This window comes from Saimiri boliviensis, chromosome 18 (assembly GCF_048565385.1).
Source record: "Saimiri boliviensis isolate mSaiBol1 chromosome 18, mSaiBol1.pri, whole genome shotgun sequence".
In the NCBI taxonomy this organism is placed as follows: domain Eukaryota; kingdom Metazoa; phylum Chordata; class Mammalia; order Primates; family Cebidae; genus Saimiri; species Saimiri boliviensis.
Window position 1 is genome coordinate 13,890,297 of NC_133466.1, and position 23,345 is coordinate 13,913,641.

A 23,345-nucleotide genomic window follows, 5' to 3' on the forward strand; every position below is an offset into this window, starting at 1 on the left:
TCAGTCTGTTAGAGATCAGTGTCCTGTGCGACGTGCCCGTCAGTGTCTGAAAACCGTTTCATAGATTTTGTCCAATTTTTAAATTGTTTCAGGTGGGAGTATAAATCTGGTCCCTGTTACATCATCTTGTCTGGATGAGGAAGTTCTGCAATATATTTTACAGTGCCTTTTTTTTTTCCCTTTAAAAATAGGGATTTAAACACATTTTAAAAAATATTTGGACATTTAGGCCAGGCGTGGTGGCTGTAATCCTAGCACTTCGGGAGGCCAAAGTGGGTGGATCGCTTGAGCTCAAGAGTTTGAGACCAGTCACGGCAACATGGCAAAACCCTGTCTCTAACAAAAATAGAAAAATTAGCGGGGTGTGGTGGCGCCTGCCTGTGGTCCCAGCTACTCTGGAGGCTCAGGTGGGAGGCTCGCTGGAGCCTGGGAGGCAAAGGTTGCAGTGAGCCAAGATCGCACCGCTGCTCTCCATCCTGGGTGACAGAGCGAGACTCCATCTCAAACAACAACAACAACAACAGCAAAATGGACATTTAGAAATATTAAGCTTCATTTATGTGATAAATTCCACATTAAATGTGGAATAACGTATTCCCTGACAATCTGATCATTGTGTCTGTATGAGTACTGAGTTAAGATGTTTTGGAGTATAAGTCAATTACCACCCTCATCTCAAAGGATAATTAAGATCTCTAAGGTACCAAGGAAGGGATCAATCCTTTTTTAAATTTGCTCCCTCTTCTTCTTATGTTCTAAGAATGATTTGAGTTTCCAGAGTTTGGTATGCATTACTGTAGCTTCCAACTAAAAGAATGGATCATAAAACATTATTGCAGTTGTAGTATAAATCACATTATTCCATCTACTTTCAGAAATGTTGTATCTGCAAATGGCATAACTGATGTATTTGTTTTCATTCTCCTTCTACTCAGTTTGCTCAGTCTAATCACCTGAATGATGTTACTTTGGGTTTAAGGCACATTTCAGAAGATTTTGGCCGTAAACAACAAGGCAAATCTAATTCTTCTGTGTAGCTTGAAGTGATACCAATAACTGTAAGTGGCATTGTTCATTCTGGTGAAGCCTTTCTTCTTTTTTAAAGGCCAGGATCAAATCTAGGAAGGCTTGGGTGACTCCCCTGTTCCGAAGAGCTCTGACTCTAGTACCTACTGCTTCAACTGCTTGTTTACCTAGCTTATGTTGTTTTGGGAATGAAATGAGAGAGACTGAAAAGAGAACACAAAAGACGTTTACTTCGATGTTGGATAAAGACATACCCACGTACGTTTTAATCTGTTACATGTTCCCTTGCAGTTTCATTCGGCATTTCTTTATCTATAAGGCACAGAATGTCCTCTCCAATGCCCCTTTATCATTCATCCAGCCACTAGAGTTGTTTTCCAACATGGAGTTCTGATCATTGCCACTCCCCTTTGACGGGAGTGACCACATACAGATTACAGTCTGATCTTTGTGTAACGCCAGCACTTTGGGAGGCCGAGGTGAATCGCGAGGTCAGGAGATCGAGACCATCCTGGCCAATGTGGTGAAATAACATTTCTACTAAAAATACAAAAATTAGCTGGGCGTGGTGGCATGTGCCTGTAGTCCCAGCTACTTGGGAGGCTGAGGCAGGAGAATTGCTTGAACCCAGAGGTGGAGGTTGCAGTGAGCTGAGATTGTGCCATTGCACTCCAGCCTGGTGACAGAATGAGACTCTATCTCAGAAAAAAAAAAAAAAAAGTGTACGGAAGGGCATTTGGGACAATGATCTAGGATTTTGCCATCAATAAGTTGGAGTGAAAGAACAGCCAAGTCTTCTCTGTCCCTCTCCTATTTCTGGCTTCATTTCCTCTTGCTTGGCGCAACAGAGAAAGTACAATGGTTATGTATAAGGTGAAATAATTACTTTTTTTTTTTTAAAAGATGGGGTTTCACCACGATGGCCAGGCTGGTTTTGAACTCCTGACCTCAGGCGATCCACTCACCTCTGCCTCCCAAAGTGCTAGGATTACAGGTATGAGCCACCACGCCGGGCCTGTTTTGTTTTTTTTTTTTTAAAGATGGGGTTAAGGTGAATAATTTTTCACGAAGAGTGTGTATTAAAAAAGGGAATCTTTGACTTTTGACATTTTCATTCCATATTTATTAAGGTTTCCAGATTTCACAAAGATATGATCAAGGAAAGAGTTGTAAGATGGCATGTAACTCTGCACAGCATGTGATGTGGCATTCTGGCGATGGTAGCCATATGTATGGGAATGGGTTTTGTTTAGTCCTTATGTGGCACATGTTGCATTTTGGTTAATGGATCACGTACATGATGGTGGTCTCATAAGATTGCACATATGACAGTGGTTGCATATTTTTGCAGTATTTTTTTTCTTTATTGGGTTGTGGGAGTTAAAAAGTTCCTCTTTAAAGTTTTCTTTCCTGTTAAAGAGTAAGTGTGCTAATAACTGTGAAGCCCTATATTATGTAGCTGTTAGACATGCCATGCTTACAGGCACATAGTACATTCTGTGTCCTTGTACTTTAACCAAGATATCTGTGCTGGACGTGTTCACAGGCATACCCCAGCTCTCCATTGCTTTTACCTGTTTAGAAAAGTTTTAAGTTGTTAGCCACTTGAATTTTGGTTTAGATTGTGAGGTCTGGCTCCAACCAACGGAGATCAGACGCAGCAGTAAGGACGATCCCAATTGTGTAAGGGATAAATTTGTCTGTTTTCCTTTGTTCATTGTACTCTCATCGCAAGATGGCTAGTGAGAGTACCCTTCCTGAAGTCCAGGAAGTAAAAATTGCGTTGCTGAAAAATTATTTATCTCAGTGCTGATTTTTCTTTGCGGCACCGAGCATCTATTTCCAACATTGGGATATGTTTAAATACACGAATACCACTCAGGACAGTACCATACCGTACAGGTTTGTAGCCTAAAGCAATAGGCTATACCATCTAGGTTTGTCTAAGTGCGCTCTCTGTTGTTTGTACGATGACATCATTGCCTAAAGGCATTTTTCAGAATGTGTATCTGTTAAGTGATGCATGACTATATATGACTGCATTTTAGAAAGTAAAATAGATAAAATAATTTCTGACCAATCTTGCTCTAAGTGTCAGGTGCTGTTCTTGGGCCTTAGGATGCAACAATGAATAAAACAGTCATCACCTTCTGGAGTCTCCGAGTCTAGCTCAGGGGTTCTCTCACTGTGGTTCCTAGACCAGCAACATCAACATCATCTCGGAACTTGCTAGAAATGCACATTTTTGCCCCCGCTACCTGCCCCGCCAGTTTACTGAATCAGAAACCCTAGGGCAGGCGTCCCCAAACTTTTTACACAGGGGTCCAGTTCACTGTCCCTCAGACCGTTGGAGGGCCGCCACATACTGTGCTCCTCTCACTGACCACCAATGAAAGAGGTGCCCCTTCCTGAAGTGCGGCGGGGGGCCGGATAAATGGCCTCAGGGGGCCGCATGCGGCCCGCGGGCCATAGTTTGGGGACGCCTGCCCAACAACCTGAGGGTTTTGTTTTTTTTTTTTGGACAGATACTTGCTGTGTCGCCAGGTGCCAGGCGACAGTGCAGTAGTGTGATCTCATCTCACTGCAGCCTCCGCCTCCCAGAACGACCTGAGTTTTAACAAGCCCTCCAGGTGGGGAGATAGACACATTCAGTAGTCTGGTAAGAGCTACTGAACGTATGTGGAGTGCATCTCAGAGTAGTTTAGGAGGTGAAGTTGAAGGCAATGGAGAATTAGGTAGGTCTTCAGATGAGTCAAGTTTAAGTTAAGTCTCAGATGATGAGTGGTTGTTCTTCTGCTGGATAAGGGGGAGAAGGAGAGCATTTTAAGCCAACAGACCCACACATGCAGAAGTACAGAACAATCAAAGGGTTGATCCCCTCTAGGGATGACAATTATTCTTACTGTCATCATGTCCATATTATTACTATTACATATTCTTATGTCAGGGTTATAAGATGGGCTAAGCTGGCAAGATCGGTGGCCAGATCATGCCAAGAAATTTGACTTTCCTTCTGGAAAATAACCAAAAGATTTGTTAGCAGTGAAACAACGTAATATCATATTTGCAATTCTGTTGTATATACACAAAAAACAGGGCCTTTTTAAATTAAAAAAAATTATTTTATAATTGCAAAATCTAAGCTGAGAGTGAAAGAGAAAAAGATACAGAACAATAAAGAATTTCAATGAAGATAACAATAAAGAATGTAGAATTTAATTCTTAGAAACTCATACAAAATCTTGGTGGGGTATGGTGGCTCACACCTGTAATCCCAGCACTTTCAGAGGGCAAGGCAGGTGGATCACTTGAGGTAAGGAGTTCGAGACCAGCCTGGCCAACATAGTGAAACCCCATCTCTACTAAAAATACAAAAAAATTCCCCGGGCATGGTGGTGGGTGCCTATAGTCCAGCCACTTGGGAGGCTGAGGCAGGAGAGTTGCTTAAACCCGGGAGGTGGAGGTTGCAGTGAGCCCAGATAGTGTCACTGCACTCCAGCCTGGGTGACAGAGTGAGACTCGGTTTCCAAAAAAAAAAAAAAAAAAAAAAGCAAAATCTGAAAAGAGTTTTAATTCTAAAACAAACCCTTCAGAAAATCTACAGATAACTTTAAAAACCAAAGAAACAAAAGCAAACTCAGTTCAGCCTAGACTGAACTATTGTTTGCTTTTCAGTTGTACTTTGATTTCAACTTTTTTTTTCTTTGTCTGGTCTTTGTTTATTATATGTAATACATAAGTTTAAATTCTAGCTTGGTATTTTTCCCATTTAAAAATGGTTGTATAGGAAGTGGCTTTAAATCGTTTGTAAATAATCTTTTAGCAAGTGTTCAAGTGTTTCCCATTCTATGGGCACTGCACTGGGGTTTCCTTCGCTCTTGTTTCAATGTGTGGTAATGTATCTATCAGTTAGGATTTGATGAGGGGCATGGCAGAGGATTTATCATGGGGATTCCCCCCGTGCAATTTTTTTTACCTGCTCCCCCAAGACGGAGTTTCGCTCTTGTTGCCCAGGCTGAATGCAATGGTGATATTGGCTCACTGCAACCTCTGCCTTCTGAGTTCAAGCGATTCTCCTGCCTCAGCCTCCGGAGTAGCCAGATTACAGGCACCAGCCACCATACCCAGTTAATTGTTTGTATTTTTAGCAGAGATGGGGTTTCATCATATTGGCCAGCCTGGTCTTGAACTACTGACCTCAAGTGATCCACCCGCCTTGGCCTCCCAAAGTGCTGGGATTACAGGCGTGAGCCACCATGCCTGTCTCCCCCTGTGCAATTGTGGGAGCTGAAAGAAGTCTGTGGAAGGCTCTGTCCCTGCCTCTGGCTGGGCCAGGCGTCAAGAAAAAAAGTTGCATGTGGAGTGGGCAGAGCCAGGACGCAGTGCAGCCCTGTCTGTTTCTTCGACTTGCCATCTGGATGACTGAGAGTGGCGCACAGAAGACTCCAGGCCCTTGCCATTGGACTGCACAGCACCTGACCCAGGAACCCAAGGGACTGTGGGAGGCTGCAGCCACAGGTGGTATGCCCCCCGATGCCGCTTGACTTGCTTCTCCACTCTTACTTTCACTTAGTGAGCAAATTCCCCCATGGCTGCCACTCACTCCCTGCTGTCTGGGAGAGGGAATTCTGGGAAATGAGGTCTCTGACTTAGCCACTTAGCAGCAGTGATACCCTCCCGCCCCGCCCCACGCCCACCGCCTCCCCAGGTTTTATTTCCGATTTTTATTCTCTTCTTAGGAAATACTGCAGTGGATGTCTTTATTTCCGTGTGCAACATTTTCTGAATCTTGGATCATTTCCTTGGGGTCAGGATCCTCAGAACAAGAATGAATGGGTCAAAGGGCCTGGATATTTTTGACTCTTTAGATGTTGCCAGTTTACTTTCCACAAAGGTGGGCTGGCCAGTGCTGTGGCTTACATCTGTAATCCTAACACTTCGGGAGGCCAAGGCGGGCAGATCACTTGAGCCCAGGAGTTCCAGACCAGACTCGGCCACATAATTAAACCCCATCTCTACAAAAAATACAAAACCTAGCCGGCTGGGGTGGTGTGCACACTGTGGTCCCAGCTACTCAGGAGGCTGAGGGGAGGATGGTGTGAGCCCAGGAGGTGGAGCTTGCAGTGAGCTGTGATCACACCACTGCACTCCAGCCTGAGCGACAGAGTGATACCCTGCCTGAAACAAACAAGTTAAGTTGTATCAGTTCTGCCACCAGAGTAGGATATGAAGCATCTTATCTGACCTCAGCTTGGGTAGTACTTAGCACTGTATCTGCTCTACTTTTATATCTTTCTTTTTATTTATTCTTTTGTTTTTTTTTTTGGAGACAGGGTCAGGCTCTGCCACCCAGGCTGGAGTGTGTCGCATGATCGCAGCTCACTGCAGCCTTGACCTCCTGGGCTCAAGAAGCCCTGACCTCTCCCACCTCAGCCTCCCCAGTTGCTGAGACTACAGGCATGTGTCACATGCCTGGCTACTAATATTTGTATTTTTTATAGAGGTGGGGTTTTGCAGGCTGGTCTTGAACTCCTGGCCTCAAGTCATTCCCCTGCTTTGCCCTCCCAAAGTGCTGGGATTACAGGCATGAGCCACCGTGCCAGGTCTCTCCTTTTGCATCTTGAAGTTTCCATTTGATTTATTTCCAACCTTTAAAGTGAAGAGCTGTGTGTATATATATTTAATGAAATTGACTTTGCAACAAGTAAACAGTGGTTTTGAACCTTGAGAAAATTGCTTAATAAATATCATGAGTAATAGGTAAACCACCCTCTTTTGTCCTGGGGACTTACTCATCATAATAGCAATAAAATGTGAAGGTAAATTAGCTGACACGTATATAGGAAGGAGTATTAATAGGTGCAGTGAAAGTAGAAGCTTATTTGGTGCAGAGTCAATTTTTTTGCCACATTGTCTCTGTCTCTCTCTCTCTCTCTCTCTCTCTCTCTCTCTCTCTCTCTCCCCCCTCTCTCTCGCAGTCTTGGATCACTGCAACGTCTGCCTCCTGGGTTCAAGTGATTCTCCTGCCTCAGCCTCCGAAGTAGCTAAGATTATAGGCATGCACCACCAGGCCTGGCTAACTGTGTATTTTTAGTAGAGACAAGATGTCACCATGTTGGTCAGGCTGGTCTTGGACTTCTGACCTCAGGTAATCCACTGGCCTCAGCTTCCCAAAGTGCTGGGATTACAGGCATGAGCCACCACACTTGGCCACATTCAGTTTCTGTAGAGGATTTGGGGATGGCTTTTGGTTGCAAGGAATCAATTATTTGCTTTCTTTATTAAAAATATTTTTCTTTCCCTTTCTACAAGAAGACTGCTTTTAATTTAATTTATTTAGATTTATTTATTGTTTTTGAGGCAAGGTATTGCTCTGTTGTCCAGGCTGGAGTGCATTGGTGTGATCACAGGTCACTGCAGCCTAAATCTCCTGGGCTCAAGCAATCCTCCCACCTCAGCCTCCTGAGTAACTGGGACTATAGGTGCACAGCATCATACCTGGCTATTAAAAAATTTTTTTTTTTAATATTTCATAGATATGAGTTCTCGTTATGATGCCCAGTTTGGTTTTGAACTCCTGAGCTCAAACAATTGGCCTCCTAAAATGCTGGGATTATAGGCATCAGCCACTGCGCCTGGCTCAATAATGCTTTTAATTTTAATTGGTGACCTTTTAATCTTAAAGATAGAGTATGCTGCCAAGGTGGGAGGATTGCTCAAGGCCAGGAATTTGAGTCCAGCTTGTGCAAATTGTGAGAACTAGTCTCTACAGAGCATAAGACATGAGCCAGGTGTGGAGGCACATAACTGTGGTCTTAGCTACCCCGGAGGCTGAGGTGGGAGAATTGCTTAAGCCAAGGATTTGGAGGCTGCAGTAAGATATGATTGTGCCACTGCACTTCAGCCTGGGTGACAAACCCTGTGTTTTAAAAAATAATAAAATAAAAATAAAATCTTAAAGCACCAATTCCAAACCCCCCAAAAACAGAGTGTGTTATTAAATATTTTAATTTCCCTTAAGTGCATGTCTTTATAACATCTGTCTTATTGATTGATGAGGCTCTGGGCCTTACCAATCGCTTTTTCTAACTGTTCTGATGACTTTTCTTTATAGTTAATTTTCACTAAGAACTGGCATGAAACCCCAGACTTCATGAAAACCAAAGTTAAAAAACCGTGCTGTCTATGACTCTCTGCACAGTGGAATGTTTGGGCTCTCTTTCATTGGGAGCTTTTGACTTTGTGAGTTACCAAGGGACTGGAGTTAGTTTCTGAATCTGTTATTTGACCACTTTGCATTGACTTCTGAGTTTTAAATCCTATTTCATATTCCCTTTAGAAACGGACCACAGTTGGTTTCTTTCCTTCCCCTGCAATCAAGCATCCACTCCGCTGGCTAAGTTTTAACGTGATGAGGCTTTCATTTTCACAAACCATGGAAGTGAAATATGTGTGTTTTCTAACTCAGCCTAAAGTGAGCTGAGATGTATTGGTTCGTGATTGTGTGCTTAGTTCTACTGAAAATGGAATGATCCCATGGAGCCCCAAATCTGAGAAGGTAGCTTCTCATCTGGGGTAAGGAATGTGATGTCACTTCATGGCTACCCTAGCTTCTCAAAATGTCAAAAAGTGGGCCCTTAGGCAAAGACATAAGACTGATACAATGGATTTTGGGGACTCAGGAGGAAGGGTGGGAGGTGGGTGAGGGATAAAAGATAACATACTGGGTACAGTGTACGTGGCTCGGGAGAGGGGTGCACCAGAATCTCAGAAATCACCACTAAAGAGCTTACCCATGTAACTAAAAATCATGTGATCCCCAAAAACTATTTAAATAGTCCGAGTGCTGTAATCCCAGCACTTTGGGAGGCTGGGGCAGGTGGATCACCTGAGGTCAGAATTTTGAGACCAGCCTGGTTAACATGGCGAAACCCCATCTCTATTAAAAATACAAAAAGTTAGTCAGGTGTGGTGGCACATACCTGTAATCCCAGCTACTTGGGAGGATGAGGCAGGAGAATTGCTTGAACCTGGGAGGCAGAGGTTGCAATGAGCTGAGATCGCACCATTGTACCCTCTAGCCTGGGCGCCGGGCTGGAGATTCTGTCTCAAAAAAAAAAAAAAAAAAAGGAAAGAAAGAAAAAAGTTTTCTTAAAAACAGTGGTCCCTGGACCAGCATCATCTAGGAATTTGTTAGCAATGCATGATTGCAGACTAGCTTAACCAGAATCACAGAATCTCCAGATCCCTGGTTGACTTAGACTCATTTAAGTCTGAGAAGCTGTCTGACCACCTTGGCACTCAATACCAGATATCTTTTGCTGCCATCCATTTACCTCTTGGCAAGTCATCTTGGGGATGACTCAGACCTGTGGAGCGGCCTCCATTTTATTGATCTGTGTACTGATTGGTCCTGCTGAGATTTGTTAAAATTCTCGAAATTCCTTGTAAGCAGTGACTTGGGCCTCTCTGATTTCTTGATTGTGAAGTCTTGAGCAAGCAGCCTGCTTTCCTTTCCATCTGTGCATTCCTGGGTCTGGGAAGGGCCACAGTAGAAGAAAGTTGAGGATGGAAGTTAGGAGGCTTGACTTTGGATTAAAAAAAAAAGTAGTTCATTTTTGTTGGACCCGGTGGCTCACACCTGTAATCCCAGCACTTTGTGAGGCCAAGGAGAGTGGATCACGAGGTCAAGAGATCGAGACCATCCTGGCCAACGTGGTGAAACCCCGTCTCTACTAAAAATACAAAAAAATTAGCTGGGCATGGTGGCATGCGCCTGTAGTCCCAGCTACTCGGGAGGCTGAGGCAGGAGAATTGATTGAACCCGGGAAGTGGAGGTTGCAGTGAGCCAAGATCGCACCATTGCACTCCAGCCTGGTGCCTGGCAACAGAGTGAGACTCTGTCTCAAAAAACAAAACAAAACAAAACTTTATTTTTAATTATGGTAAAATAATATAAAATTTACCATCTTAGCTATTTTGTTTTGTTTGTTTGTTTGTTTGTTTGAGATGAAGTCCTCTTTTGCCCGGGCTGGAGTATAGTGGTGTGATCTTGGCTCACTGCAATCTCTACCTCCCTGGTTCAAGTGATTTTCCTGTCTCAGCCTCCGTAGCAGCTGGGATTACAGGCGTGCACCATCATGCCCAGCTAATTTTTGTATTTTTTTTTTTTTTTTTTTTTTTTTACTCGAGAGGAGATTTCACTATATTGGTCAGGCTGGTCTTGAGCTCCTGGCCTCAAGTGATCCGCCTGCCTTGGCCTCCAAATGTGCCGGGATTACAGGTGTGAGCCACTGCGTGGGCCCATTTTAGCTCTTTTGAGGTGTACAGTTCAGTAGTGTTAAGTACATTTATATTGCCGTGCAGTCAGTCTCCAGAACTCTTTTCATCTTGCAAAATGGAAACTGTGTGTGTGTGTGTGTGTGTGTGTATGTGTGTGTGTGTGTTTTAAAACAGAGTCTTGCTTTGTCATCAGGCTGGAGTGCAGTGTCGTAATCTCAGCTCACTGCAATCTGTACCTCCTGGGTTCAAGCGATTCCCCTGTCTCAGCCTCCCAAATAGCTGAGACTACAGGCGTTCACCACCATGCCTGGCTAACTTTTTTGTATTTTCGTAGAGACAGGGTTTAACCAGGTTGGCCAGGATGGTCTTGATCTCCTGACTTAATGATCCACCTGCTTCAGCATCCCAAAGTGCTGGGCTTCCAGGTGTGCGTCACCAGGCCTGGCTTGTGTGTTTAATAAATAATAACTCCTCATTCTCTCCCTGTTCCCCCAGCCCCGGCAGCCACCATTTCTTTCTTCTCTATGAATTTGGCTACTCTAGTTACCTCATATAAATGGAAGCACATAGGATTTCTCTTTTTGTGACTGGTTTATTTTACTTAGCCTAATGACTTCAAGGTTCATCCGTATTGTAGCATGTGTCAGAAATTTTTTCCTTTTAAGGCTGAATAATACTCCACAGACTGTCTATATCACGTTTTGCTTATCCACACACCTGTTGATGGGTACTTGAGTGGCATCCACAAATCCCCCCTTTTTCTTCTGTAAATAATGTGCTGTGATTGAGTTTGAATCTTAAGCTTCCGCATACTGGCTGTGAGATCGTAGACAAATCACTGAATTTCTGAGTCTTAGTTTTTATTTCTTTAAAAATGAGCAGCTCAGACCAGATGTTCACGAGCATTTAAGCTCTAGTTACAGGATACTAAATAAAACCGAATCTGCATCTATTAAAAACAAAAAAGAAGTCCATGCGTCTTCTGAAAGCTTTCCATGGTTTCTCCCAATTATACCATTTTCTTTTTCTGAGCAAACTTAATTTTCAGATATCTGTAACAGCAGAACTTCTGTAACTTTAACAGCTTTGTTGAGATGTAATTTACATGCCACGCAGTTCATGCACATAAAGTGTGCAGTTCGGTGGTTTTTAGTGTATTCTTAGTGACGTGCAGTCATCACTACAGTCAACTTCAGAACACATGCATCATGCCCCAGATTATTCCCTGTTTCTCCCTAGACACCCTTGACCCCCAGGCAATCATTAATGTACTTTCTCTAAGGCCTTGCCTTTTCTGGACATTTCATATAAATGGGATCATAAAATGTGTGACTTTTTGTTACTGGCTTCTTTCATGTAGCATAATGTTTTCAAGGGTTTTTTTTTTTTTTTTCCCCTTAAAACTTTCTAGGATGCCAACTGATCTCACATGGGAAGGATTCATTTATCACCATGAGCTTGTTATAGGTCTAGGGCCTAGAGGTACAGCAGTAAATAGCAGACACAGCTCTGGCTGCAGAGAACTCACAGGCTTGTGGGGAAGATGGACATTAAATGAATTAGCACACTGATAGTAATCACAAGTGTGCTAGTTTCTATAATGGAGAAGCTGGATTCTCTGAAGGTGTATAATGATGGGACAGGGACAGTGAGGGTAGGCTACTCTGACTTTTATTTCACATCTTCAAGACAGTGCTGTTCACAGATTTTTTATCAGGAAACCCCCTCAATCAGTGTTTGTTAAGTAACTCTGTTAGGTGACAATGATACCATAGAGAGAGAGAGAGAGAGAGAGAGAGAGACTGTGTCTGTAGGGTGTGGGGAAGGGGTCTCCCCATGCCATGGAGCAGACAGCTGTGTATGCTGCAGGCTGGTCCAGTGTGCTGAAGGAGCAATGGATGATTCTCTCTTAAGCATGCTAGGGAATCTTTAAGGAGCGATGATACTTAATTGGGATTTTGGAAGGTGAACGAAAGTTCCTTAGAAATACAGTATGTGGATGGGGGGACAGAAACTTCTGAGTAGAGATCATGAGCAAGGTAAAAACATACTCAGTGGGTTCAGGAGAGGTGCTCATTGGTGCAAGGTGGAGTGCAGTTGTAGGCACAGGACATTGCTGGCGGCAGTCATGGATGGTGTGAGCGCAGGCATCAAGTAGTTATCTGGTTTGGGGTTGCTGGACAGGGAGTTGGATGAACATCCCCAGAGTATGTTTTTGTTATATGTGTGTTCACCACCCAACAGAATTTTCATAAATGTGATCCAGAGGCCAGTGTCACTGGAATCTGGGGTTCCTTGTTAAAAATACCATCTCTTGCACAAAGACCTCAGGTCGGAGCTTGGGAGTCTGCACTCTAATGCTCTTGCCAGGGTAATGCTTATGCACACCAATGCTTAGAAACCACCACTCAGAGAAACAAGAAAACTGCTTACAAAATCTTAATTTTAGCTTTCAGCATTTCTTCAGAAGCATCTTCCATCCTTGACACGTCTCCTGAGATGGAGCTGTAAAGTAGCATATTTTCTTAATATACTCTCCCCTCAAGAATCCCTCTTTTGTGTGATTTTCTTGTCTTGTCTTTGAGACTTCTGTTTGTGGGTCGTATTAGTTTTCTAGGGCTGCCATCACATCTTACCACCAACTTGGTGGCTTACAAAAACAGGAATATATTCTCTCACAGTTCTCTGGAAGCCAAGAGCCTGAAGTCAGGGTGTCAGCAAGGCATGCTACCTTCTTCTTCTTCCTTTTTTTCTGGGTTTGTTTTAGAGACAGAGTCATTTTGTCACCTGTCTAGGTCAGTGGAACTCTTGTTTACCTGTAGCAACTCCACTGGAGTGCAGTGGTGTGGTTATAACTCACTGCAGTCTCAACCTCCTGGGCTCAAGTGATCCTCCTGCTTCAGCCTTGAGAGTAGCTAGAAGTACTCATGTGCACTACCATGCCTGACTAATTTTTTTTTTTTTTTTGAGACGGAGTTTCGCTCTCGTTGCTCAGGCTGGAGTGCAATGGCGCGATCTCGGCTCACCGCAACCTCCGCCTCCTGGGTTCAGGCAATTCTCCTGCCTCAGCCTCCTGAGTAGCTGGGATTACAGGCACACGCCACCATGCCCAGCTAGTTTTTGTATTTTTAGTAGAGACGGGGTTTCACCATGTTGACCAGGATGGTCTCGATCTCTTGACCTCGTGATCCACCCGCCTCGGCCTCCCTAAGTGCTGGGATTACAGGCTTGAGCCACTGCGCCCGGCTTTTTTTTTTTTTTTTTAAGAGATTGGGTGTCACTGTGTTGCCCAGGCTGGTCTCAAACATCTGGCCTCAAGCGATCCTCCTGCCTTGGCCTTCCACAGCGTTGGGATTACAGACGTGGCTACTGCACCCAACTGGCATGCTCTTTCTGAATGCTCTAGGGCAGCGTTCCCCAAGCTTTTTGGCACCAGGGACAAGTTTTATGGAAGACAATTTATCCCCACTGACTGGGGGTGGGGGAAGGTTTCAGGATGAAACTGTTCCACCTAAGATCGTTGACATTCTATTCTCATGAGGAGTACGCAACCTAGCTCGCTTGCATGCTCAGTTTAGGGTTCATGCTCCTATGAGAATCTGATATCACAGCTGATCCAACAGGAGGTGGAGCTCAGGTGGTGAATCTTGCCCACTCGCCCCTGCTCATCTCCTGCTGTGTGGCTCGGCTCCTAACAGGCCACAGACTGGTACTGGTCAGCTGCCCGGGGACCCCTCTCTACAGAGGAATTCTTCACGACTCTTCTTCTGGTGGCTCCTGGTGGTCTTTAGTGTTCCTTGGCTTGTAGCTGCAATGTCCAGTCACTGCCTCTCTCTTCACTTGGCCTTCTCTGTATGTCCTCTCTTCATTAAAGGCCATTAGTCACTGGATTTAGGGCCTAATCTAATTCAGTATGACCTCATCTTTTTTTTTTCCCTTGAGAGGGAGTCTTGCTCTGTTGCCCAGGCTGGAGTGCCGTGGCATGGTCTGGGCTCACTGCAACCTCCACCTCCCGGGTTCAAGCGATTCTCCTGCCTCAGCCTCCCAAGTAGCTGGGATTACAGGTGCCCACTACCATGCCCAGCTAATTTTTGTATTTTTAGTAGAGATGGGGTTGCACCATGTTGGCCAGGCTGGTCTCAAACTCCTTGGCCTCTCAAAGTGCTGGCATTATAGGCGTGAGCCACCGTGCCCAGCCGACTGCATCTTAACTTAATTACATCCACAGAAACCATATTTCTAAGCAACGTGACATTCTGAAGTTCTAAGTGGATGTTTTTTGGGGAGACCCTATTTGATGCACTATTTTGGAGGAGACCCTATAACTGTTGCATCATTTTGGACAATCTTATGTGCTTTGCTTTGAAGCTTTATTGCATGTACTTACCTTTAGACTCTTTAGGGTCTGGGATACTGGAAAAGTTTTTACAAATTTCCCTTAAGTAAGCCTCCCTGGAATGGTCAGCTGGTTCTTTCTGTTAGTTCCTGGAGTTTCTGTCGAGCTTGTGTTCACTGATATCCAGAGGAGCTAAAACAGGAGATGGGGAGGCTCTGGCCCATGGGTATTTTTTACAGGCATGGAGGCTGATGTGGCTGTCCTGAGCTATATGGTGTTTTTTTTTTTTTTTTTTTTTTTTTTTTTTCCTTCAAGGCTTGTTTTCTATACCATGACATTATTATTATGTGGCAAAGCCAGGAAATTGCTTCTCATCCAACGTTGCTCATTTGCTGAGTTCTCAGGGGGCTCAGGTTCTCCTGATAGATATTTTTCCTAAAGTCACTTTTTCAAAAATTACAGAGAAGTTTCTTATAAAGATGTTATATAGTTTATTTATTTTTTATTTTTTGTTTTTGAGACAGAGTTTTGCTCTTCTTGCCCAGGCTGGAGTGCAGTGGCATAATCTTGGCTCACTGCAACCTCCACCTCCTGGGTTCAAGTGATTCTCCTGCCTCAGCCTGCCAAGTAGCTGGGACTGCAGACATGCACCACCATGCCTGGCTAATTTTTGTAGTTTTTGTACAGATGTGGTTTCAGCATGTTGGCCACGCTGGTGTTGAACTCCTGACCTCAGGTGATCCGCTTGCCTTGACTTCCCAAAGTGTTGGGATTCCAGGTGTGAGCCACTGCGCCCAGCCTAGGATGTTATGTGATAGTTTATTTAATCGTGTCTTTAGCTCATTACTTTGTTTTTCACTTTTGTTTTTCTTCCCCCCTCCACTTTCGTTTTTCTATTTGTGGGGAGTATTAACTTATTTGGGTGTAAATATTTGTATCTTTTCTTTTATCCTTAGAAAAATTTTTAGATAGAGCTTTACTGAGTAAAGAGTTTAAACTGATAAATGCATCTAATGCATATTACTGCTGAATTAGTGTCCAAAAAGAGGGTTTTAATGTTGTCATCAGCATCTGAATGCACTAGTGTTAACAGTTCACTTGTAAGTGTTGCTGAGGATTTTCTATCTCTGAAGGATGAAGATCTTGGAGAGGATGGCATTTAACTTAAGGTGAGTCTTCTGTTCTTTGAATACATGTTTAAGATGACACATCAGTAATACAAGGTGCGTCACCCTCCTATTTTTATCACTCTATTGTTTAATGATGATACATCTATTGCTTATGGTACCTGTGAATGTTTTCATTATTTTACTTTAAATGAATTTCTCATGCATTCATGTGCAGTTGAAGAGAATTAGCAATAATAATCCCAAGAATAACTCCTCTTTGATGAGCTCCATCCTTGTACTGAGTGCTCTTCATGCATGAATCTCACTGAATACCGATTTTTAGAGGAGGAGTGAGGAGGGTGGAGGCGTTTGGTTACCTGTGTCTCTGAGTGGATTCCGGAGCTGAAGCTCCTTCAGGAGGGTCACTGGCCAGTCCTGGTGTGCCCAGCAAATCTCTCGGAGACCATGGGAGGCGCAGAGAAGAGCAATTTGCACACATCTTCAACCTAGGATTACTGGGCTAGACCACTCGGTAGGGGGCTGGGCTTCAAAGCCACCTGAATGTGTGACCTTGACTCCTTTTTTTTTCCTTCAACTGCAGTAAAAGAAGCAATAGTTCCAAGAGGCCTCACCACCCTGCTTGCAGCAAAGGGCCGCTCTCTGAAGCTGATTCTGTGCAAAGTCCAGAGTCACTGGTATTTGCAGGGCGCCTTTCTTCTCTGGCGGTGTGTGTTTTCCTCTGTTTCCAGGGGAGCTCCCAAGAGAAGGTTGTCTCTCAGTCTTCTTTTCATTTGGGGTGACCCCTCCAGCTCCTGTGTTTAAAGCTGGGCCACGCTTATTGCTAACCTTTCTAATAGCTTCTGCGGAGCTGGCCTGAAAAACTGCAGAGAACTTTCCTTTCATCCTTCGCCAGGGCGGCTGTGGGGCTTTGTATCTGCAGCTGCGGGTTGGGGGAGAGTGGACACCCTTGGCCATTTTCTCAAATCCAGGCTGGTAGCTGGTGCATAGACCCTGCCTGGAAACAGCAGCTGTTCGGTATGGATGCCTTGGATGCCTTGGCGCCTTCGCCCTGGGGTTACTGTGTTTGCCTCCACCACAGGGTGGGGCCCTCTGCTTTCCTCTTGCCCTCGCACCATTCTGTCTCTAAACCACTACCCTATCTCGAAATAGTAGCCAGAGGGCACTTTTTTTTTTTTTGATACTGTTGCCAGGCTGGAGTGCAATGGCACGATCTTGGCTCACTGTGATCTCTGCCTCCCTGCAACCTCTGTCTCCCGAGTTCAAGCGATTCTCCTGCCTCAGCCTCCTGAGTAGCTGGGACTACAGGCGCATGTCACCACGCCCAGCTAATTTTTGTATTTTTAGTAGAGACGGGGTTTCACCATGTTGGCCAGGATGATCTCGATCTCTTGACCTTGTCATCCACCCGCCTCAGCCTCCCAAAGTGCTGGGATTACAGGTACAAGCCATCATGCCCATTTTTTAAAAAAAATTTATTTTTATTTTTTATTTTTTTGAGATGGTCTTGCTCTGTAGCCCAGGTGTGAGTACAGTGGCATGATTGTGGCGCACTGCAACCTTCACCTCTGGGTTCAAGTGATTTTTTTTGCCTCAGCCTCTTGAGTAGCTGGGACTACAGGCACGCACACCTGGCTAATGTTTATGTTTTTAGTAGAGATGGGGTTTTACCATATTGGCTAGGTTGGTCTTGAACTCCTGACCTTTCATGATCTGCCCACCTCGGCCTCCCAAAGTGCTGGGATTACAGGCCTGAACCACCGCGCCTGGCCGACAATCACCATTTTTACCGAGCTTATAGTCTGCTGGAGAAGGTGGATATAATCATCAGTAATTCTAACATGAGCCTTAATGTGTGTCATGTAAGCAAAGTGGGTGGGAGCCCTGAGCGAAGTGATGACTTTTTTTTTTGGGGACGGAGTTTCACTCTTGTTGCCCAGGCTGGAGTGCAATGGTGCATTCTCGGTGCACCACAACCTCCACCTCCTGGGTTCAAGCGATTTTCCTGTCTCAGCCTCCCAAGTAGCTGGGATTACAGGCATGTGCCACCACGTCTGGCTACTTTTTGTATTTTTAGTAGAGATGGGGTTTCACCGTGTCACCTTGTGATCCACCCATCTCGGCCTCCCATAGCGCTGGGATTGCAGGCGTGAGCCACCGCGTCAGGCCGTGATGACTTTTATCTAGACATTAAACTTCACTTTGTGTGCCTATTAACCAATGAGTAGATACAACAAATGAGTAGATACAACAAATGAGTAGATACAACAAATCCCAACAATACACCTTGGGATGTTAGCCATAAGAAAGGGTGAGATTATGTCTTTTTTGCAACTTAGATGGAGCTGGAGGCCATTATTCTAAGAGGAGTAACTAAGGAATGGAAAACCAAATACTGAATGTGCTCACTTAGAAGTGGGGGCTAAGCTGTGATGATGCAAAGGCATAGAGTGGAAAGGTTGGGAAGTGGGTGAGGGATAAAAGACGACATATGGGGTACAGTGTACACTGCCTGGGTGATGGGTACAGGTACACCTAAATCTCAGAAATCGCCACCAAAGAACTTATCCATGTAACCAGAAACCACGTGTACCTAACAAACTATTGAAATTACAAAAATTCACTATGTGGAGTGCGCAGTATTTGAGGCGTACCTTGTAGGCTGCGTTGAAGACTAGCAAGAATTGGAAGGCGTGGGGTGGCAAAGCATGCAGGGAAGTGGTGGCATGTGGGGGCGGGGCGTGATGGGAGAGGAGTTGTCCTATTGGGCTGGCATGTAGGATTGGTGAGGATTTGGTGGGAGGGTAGAAGAGAAAGCGCTGCTTGAGTCATGTGATGGAGGCCTTTTTAAAGGTAACCCCAAAGAGCTAGAATTTTACTAACAGAAAGCTAAAGCCACTGAAAACGTTTCATTTGGGAATAATGAAATCTGTATCCTGCCTTATAGGGAAAACCCTTGGGTACATTAGGAAGGCTGGTGGTTGGAGGAGGCCTGAAGGGTAGGGATGTCTGTTAGGAGCCTATGGTCATAAACTAGGATGAAGATGAGCTTGAGGCCGGGCGTGGTGGCTCACACCTGTAATCCCAGCACTTCGGGAGGCCAAGGCGGGCGGATCACGAGGTCAGGAGATCGAGAGCATCCTGGCTAACACGGTGAAACCTCATCTCTACTAAAAAGACAAGACATTAGCTGGGCGTGGTGGCGTGTGCCTGTAGTCCCAGCTACTCGGGAGGCTGAGGCAGGAGAATCGCCGGAATCCAGGAGGCGGAGGTTGCAGTGAACCGAGATTGCACCACTGCACTCCAGACTGAGCAACAGAGCGAGACTCCATCTCAAAAAAAAAAAAAAAAAAAAAGATGAGCTTGACCTGGGAGGTGGCCGAGATGGAGACATGGAGGAGACAATCTGGGGACGGCATTCTGTCATTCTGCTGGGTCATGGCCAAAAATGAATGAGAGGCCAGTTTTCTCCCCCACATCACCCAGGAGCTCAAACGTTCAGACTCTCTCCCCTGACCAGTAAAGTGGAGTCACGGAACCCTCGGAAAGAAACCAATACGAAGAAAAGGACCTAGAAGCTGAGAATGATGAAACCAGAAGAGGCCACAGCAGTCCTGTCATTTCTTCATAAAGCGGAGAAGTAAAGGAGGAGAGAAAAATTGTGACAGAGAAAAGCTGGATGAAGGCAGCGTTTTTTTTTTTTTTTTTTTTTTTAATTGTACTTTAGGTTCTGGGGTACATGTGAGATCATGCCGGATTGTTGCATAGGTTCATACTTGGCAAGGCGGTTTGCTGCCTCCATCCCCCCGTTACCTATATCTGGCATTTCTCCCCATGTTAAACCTCCCCAACCTTCCCATCCCCCAGCTGTCCCTCCCCTAGCCGTCCCTCAACAGAACCCAGTGTGTGATGCTCCCCTCCCTGTGTCGTGTGTTCTCATTGTTCAGCACCCGCCTATGAGTGAGAACAGGCGGTGTTTGATTTTCTGTTCTTGTGTCAGTTTGCTGAGAATGATGGTTTCCATGTCCCTAAAAAGGACACAGACTCATCGTTTTTTATGGCTCCATACTATTCCATGGTGTACATGTGCCACATTTTCTTTGTCGAGTCTATCATTGATGGGCATTTGGGTTGGTACCAGGTCTTTGCTATTGTAAACAGTGCTGCAGTGAACATAAGTGTGCATGTGTCTTTATAATAGAATGATTTATAATCCTTTGGGTGTATACCCAGTAATGGCCAAATGGGATTTCTATTTCTAGATCCTTGAGGAATTGCCATACTGTCTTCCACAATGGCTGAACTAATTTACACTCCCACCAACAGTGTTTTTGCAATAAGGACATTGGATCCTAGCATCGGTAACTGATCACCCATGTCCCTGGGTTAGAAATGGGAGGGGAAGAAGGGGCACACACCGCCAGTGTTTACACATGGGTGATACTGGACTTTGAAAGAATATTTTGAATGCTATGATTTCCAGAAAGTGGTTCATCAGCTAACCAATGGTTTTGCTTAGACAGGAACTGAGTTTTCATCTCTGGAGGGAACACCTGTTTTATTGGCAGCTGTGAATATTATTTCGTTGTTGTTAATAAGATAACCAAATAACATAAATTTTGGTTGACTTTACTGAGAATTCCTGACCTTGTGCTAAACACTTTGTAGAGACATCTTACATGGGATGGTGGGATTTTCTTTGACACTTTGGGGCCTGTGGGTAAGAAGACCCTCTATTGCTGAGGCCCTCCTATTTGTTTTATATGGACTGCTGATTTTGCATTAGCGTTAGTTTTACAGGTGGAAGGAGACATTCAGTGTTGGAAGAGTCACACTGAACATTCCTCATTCCTCATGGGTGAGCTGTTTCTGTGGCTTCCTGCCTTCTGGGGCCATCTGACCACCTGACCACACAAACTTCCCAGGGGCCATTTGTGGGAATGTTCCTTGGAGTGCATGATGATTTCAAATCGGTGGTGGCTTTCTCTTCTTGTGGGCGGTGTGTGTCCGCCTCTGCCTTTTGGGACTCTCCTCGTTGGGTTGACATATTTGTTTGGACGTGACCTTTTTCCAGTTCCTCTCTTCCCTGGGTTTTTGCTCACCGAGGAAATGATCCTCGGATCTCATCCATCTGCACTGGTGGCAACAGAAGAGAGAATTTCTTTTTTCTGTGGTCCAAGTCCAACTGCCCAGACACCTGTCCTTCAGTGGCTCGTATTGTTCTGGTTGGTATCACTTCCTGACGTAGACACTCGTTAATATTCTAGTTCTGGAAGTCATCAAGTTGGACAAGAGACAGGAGGAAGCGGTGGAGGGTCCTCAGCTGACCTGGGATGCTTTTTTGTTTGTTCACTGGCCATATAGGAAGGGGCTGTGGCTCCCACCTCCGTTTGCAACTGGCCTCTGGAACTGGCCCTGTTAGTAAGCTTTTCCCAGTGGTGGCTGATTCATTCTGAGAGCTTTTCATATCCTTTGGGATTCTTCACTGTTAGATTTGAGAAGAAAAAGTACAGCTTTGCTTTTAAGTTTGATGAAAACCACCTGCAGCAGACATGTCTACATAAGCTGTATATTAATGCTTTTCTTACGGACACTTGACTGCTCCCCTGTTGTTAGGGAAATTCACAAGAGGACAGGAACCTTTAGGCAGGACCCTTAGCTTGTGTGTTCTGCTGTCACAAAGAAAATGAGTTCTGGCTATTTTCGAGGCTTGCCAGTTTTTTCTCTGCAACTCTGGAATTTTCTTTCTTGTGCTTTCAGAGTGGCAAATTCCATGGGCTCCTGAAAGCCTGAGGTGGTGGGGGATGAAATACAGAGTTGAGCCAAATCCTAACTCTCCTTTTAGGCCTTTGCCATCTGCCAAATGTCATGTTTGCAGTTACCTTGAACTTGGAAGAATGCTCCCCGAGCACCACTCCCATCACCAAGGCTGCTCTGTGGCTTTCCAGATGTTGACCTTGTGCAGGTGATGTAACCCCAGCTAGTGTTGCAGGGGGGCTGGCTGAGTCACACTCACAGCTTTGGGATTGGATCGACGTCTCATTTAGCAGCAGGAACCCTGTGGAAGGAGATGGCGCCTGGTTGGTCTGTTTGCATGTTCTTTGCCTGGGACTTCTTCAAAACTGATCTGAGGCCGGGTGTGGTGGCTCCACCTCCCTTTCAAGTCTTCATCGTCTGTCGTTCCACACTCTACATCAGGCATCCCCAAACTTTTTACACAGGGGCCAGTTCACTGTCCCTCAGACCCTTGGAGGGCCGCCACATACTGTGCTCCTCTCACTGACCACCAATGAAAGAGGTGCCCCTTCCTGAAGTGTGGCGGGGGGCTGGATAAATGGCCTCAGGGGGCCGCATGTGGCCCGCGGGCCATAGTTTGGGGACTCCTGCTCTACATCCATGAGTACACTTTATTTAGCTCCGACTTACAAATGAGAACTTGCAATCCGTGTCTTTCTGTGTATGACTTAAGATAATGGTGTCCAGTTCCATCTGGGTTGCTGCAAAAGACATGATTTCATTCATTTATACAACAGAATACTATTATGTGGTGTATATATGTAACATTTCCTTTATCCAGTCATCTGTTGATAGACACCTTAGGTCAGTTCTGTATCTTTACTACTGTGAATCCTGCTGCAATAAATGTAAAATGTAGGTGTCTTTCTGATAGAATGATTTCTTTTCCTTTTGGCAGCTGTCCTGTTTCTTTAAAAGAGCAGACGAAATGCACTTTCTAGTGTTGTTCGAGTGCCCATTCCTTACATTCTTACACCTGATACCCAGCGGTCGGCAAGCCACAGCCCACAGGCCACATCCGGCCTGTCACCTGTTTTTGTAAATAAAGTTTATTGGGGCAGGGCACGGTGGCTTATGCCTGTAATCCCAACACTTTGGGAGGCCGAGGCAGGTGGATCACTTGAGGCCGGGAGTTTGAGACTAGTCTGACCAACATGGTGAAACCCTGTCTCTACTAAAAATGCAAAAATCAGCTGGGCATGGTAGCGAGCACCTGTAATCCCAGCCACTTGGGAGGCTGAGGAAGGAGAATCACTTGAACCTGAGAGGTTGAGGTTTGGAGGCTGCAGTAAGCCGAGCTGGTGTCATCGCACTCCAGCCTGGGTGAGGTAGTAAAACCTTGTCTCAAAAAAGAAAAATTTCTTGGGACATGACCATATCTATTCCCTTATTTTCCATGGCTGCCTTCGCCTCCGTGTCAGGGTTGCGACATGCTGAATGGCTCCCGGAGTTTGAGGTTCTTCGCTGATCTCTTACAAGAAGTTTGCCAACTGCTGCTCTGTAGTCACCTTTATCCTGACAGTGAAATCTAGAATATCCCCTGTCTTTAAAATCTCTAGCTTTTAATATTTGCTGCTTTTTGTTATTACCATTATTTTAAATTCAATGCACATTCCTGGCTTCTTACTCTCTTTGCCCTTGGATTATTTCAGGAGTTTCATTTTCTGTGGGGTGCTACTTCCCTCTTGAGGACATTTAGGATTATGAGGCGGGAGGGTTTTATGATTGAGGTGGGAGCCAGAGAGAGGCTCTAAATTGTCCCCAGTGTGCAGGACAGC

The 23,345-nt window shown here is 45.0% G+C and overlaps 1 protein-coding gene across 14 annotated transcripts in view; it reads left to right on the top strand.

Annotated features, from left to right (window-relative positions):
* TIAM1 (TIAM Rac1 associated GEF 1) overlaps nucleotides 1-23,345 on the top strand; it is a 528,333-nt gene that overhangs the window by 114,485 nt on the left and 390,503 nt on the right. The window contains exon 1 of one of the 14 annotated variants that reach the window (XM_074389350.1): nucleotides 1,930-2,020. The exons of 12 other annotated variants lie outside the window; for them this stretch is intronic. The gene's annotated coding sequence lies outside the window, so the exon portion shown is untranslated. Of the gene's footprint in view, nucleotides 1-1,929; nucleotides 2,021-2,056; nucleotides 3,657-23,345 lie in introns of those variants that run through there. One more of the 14 variants, XM_074389351.1, reaches the window with a different exon arrangement.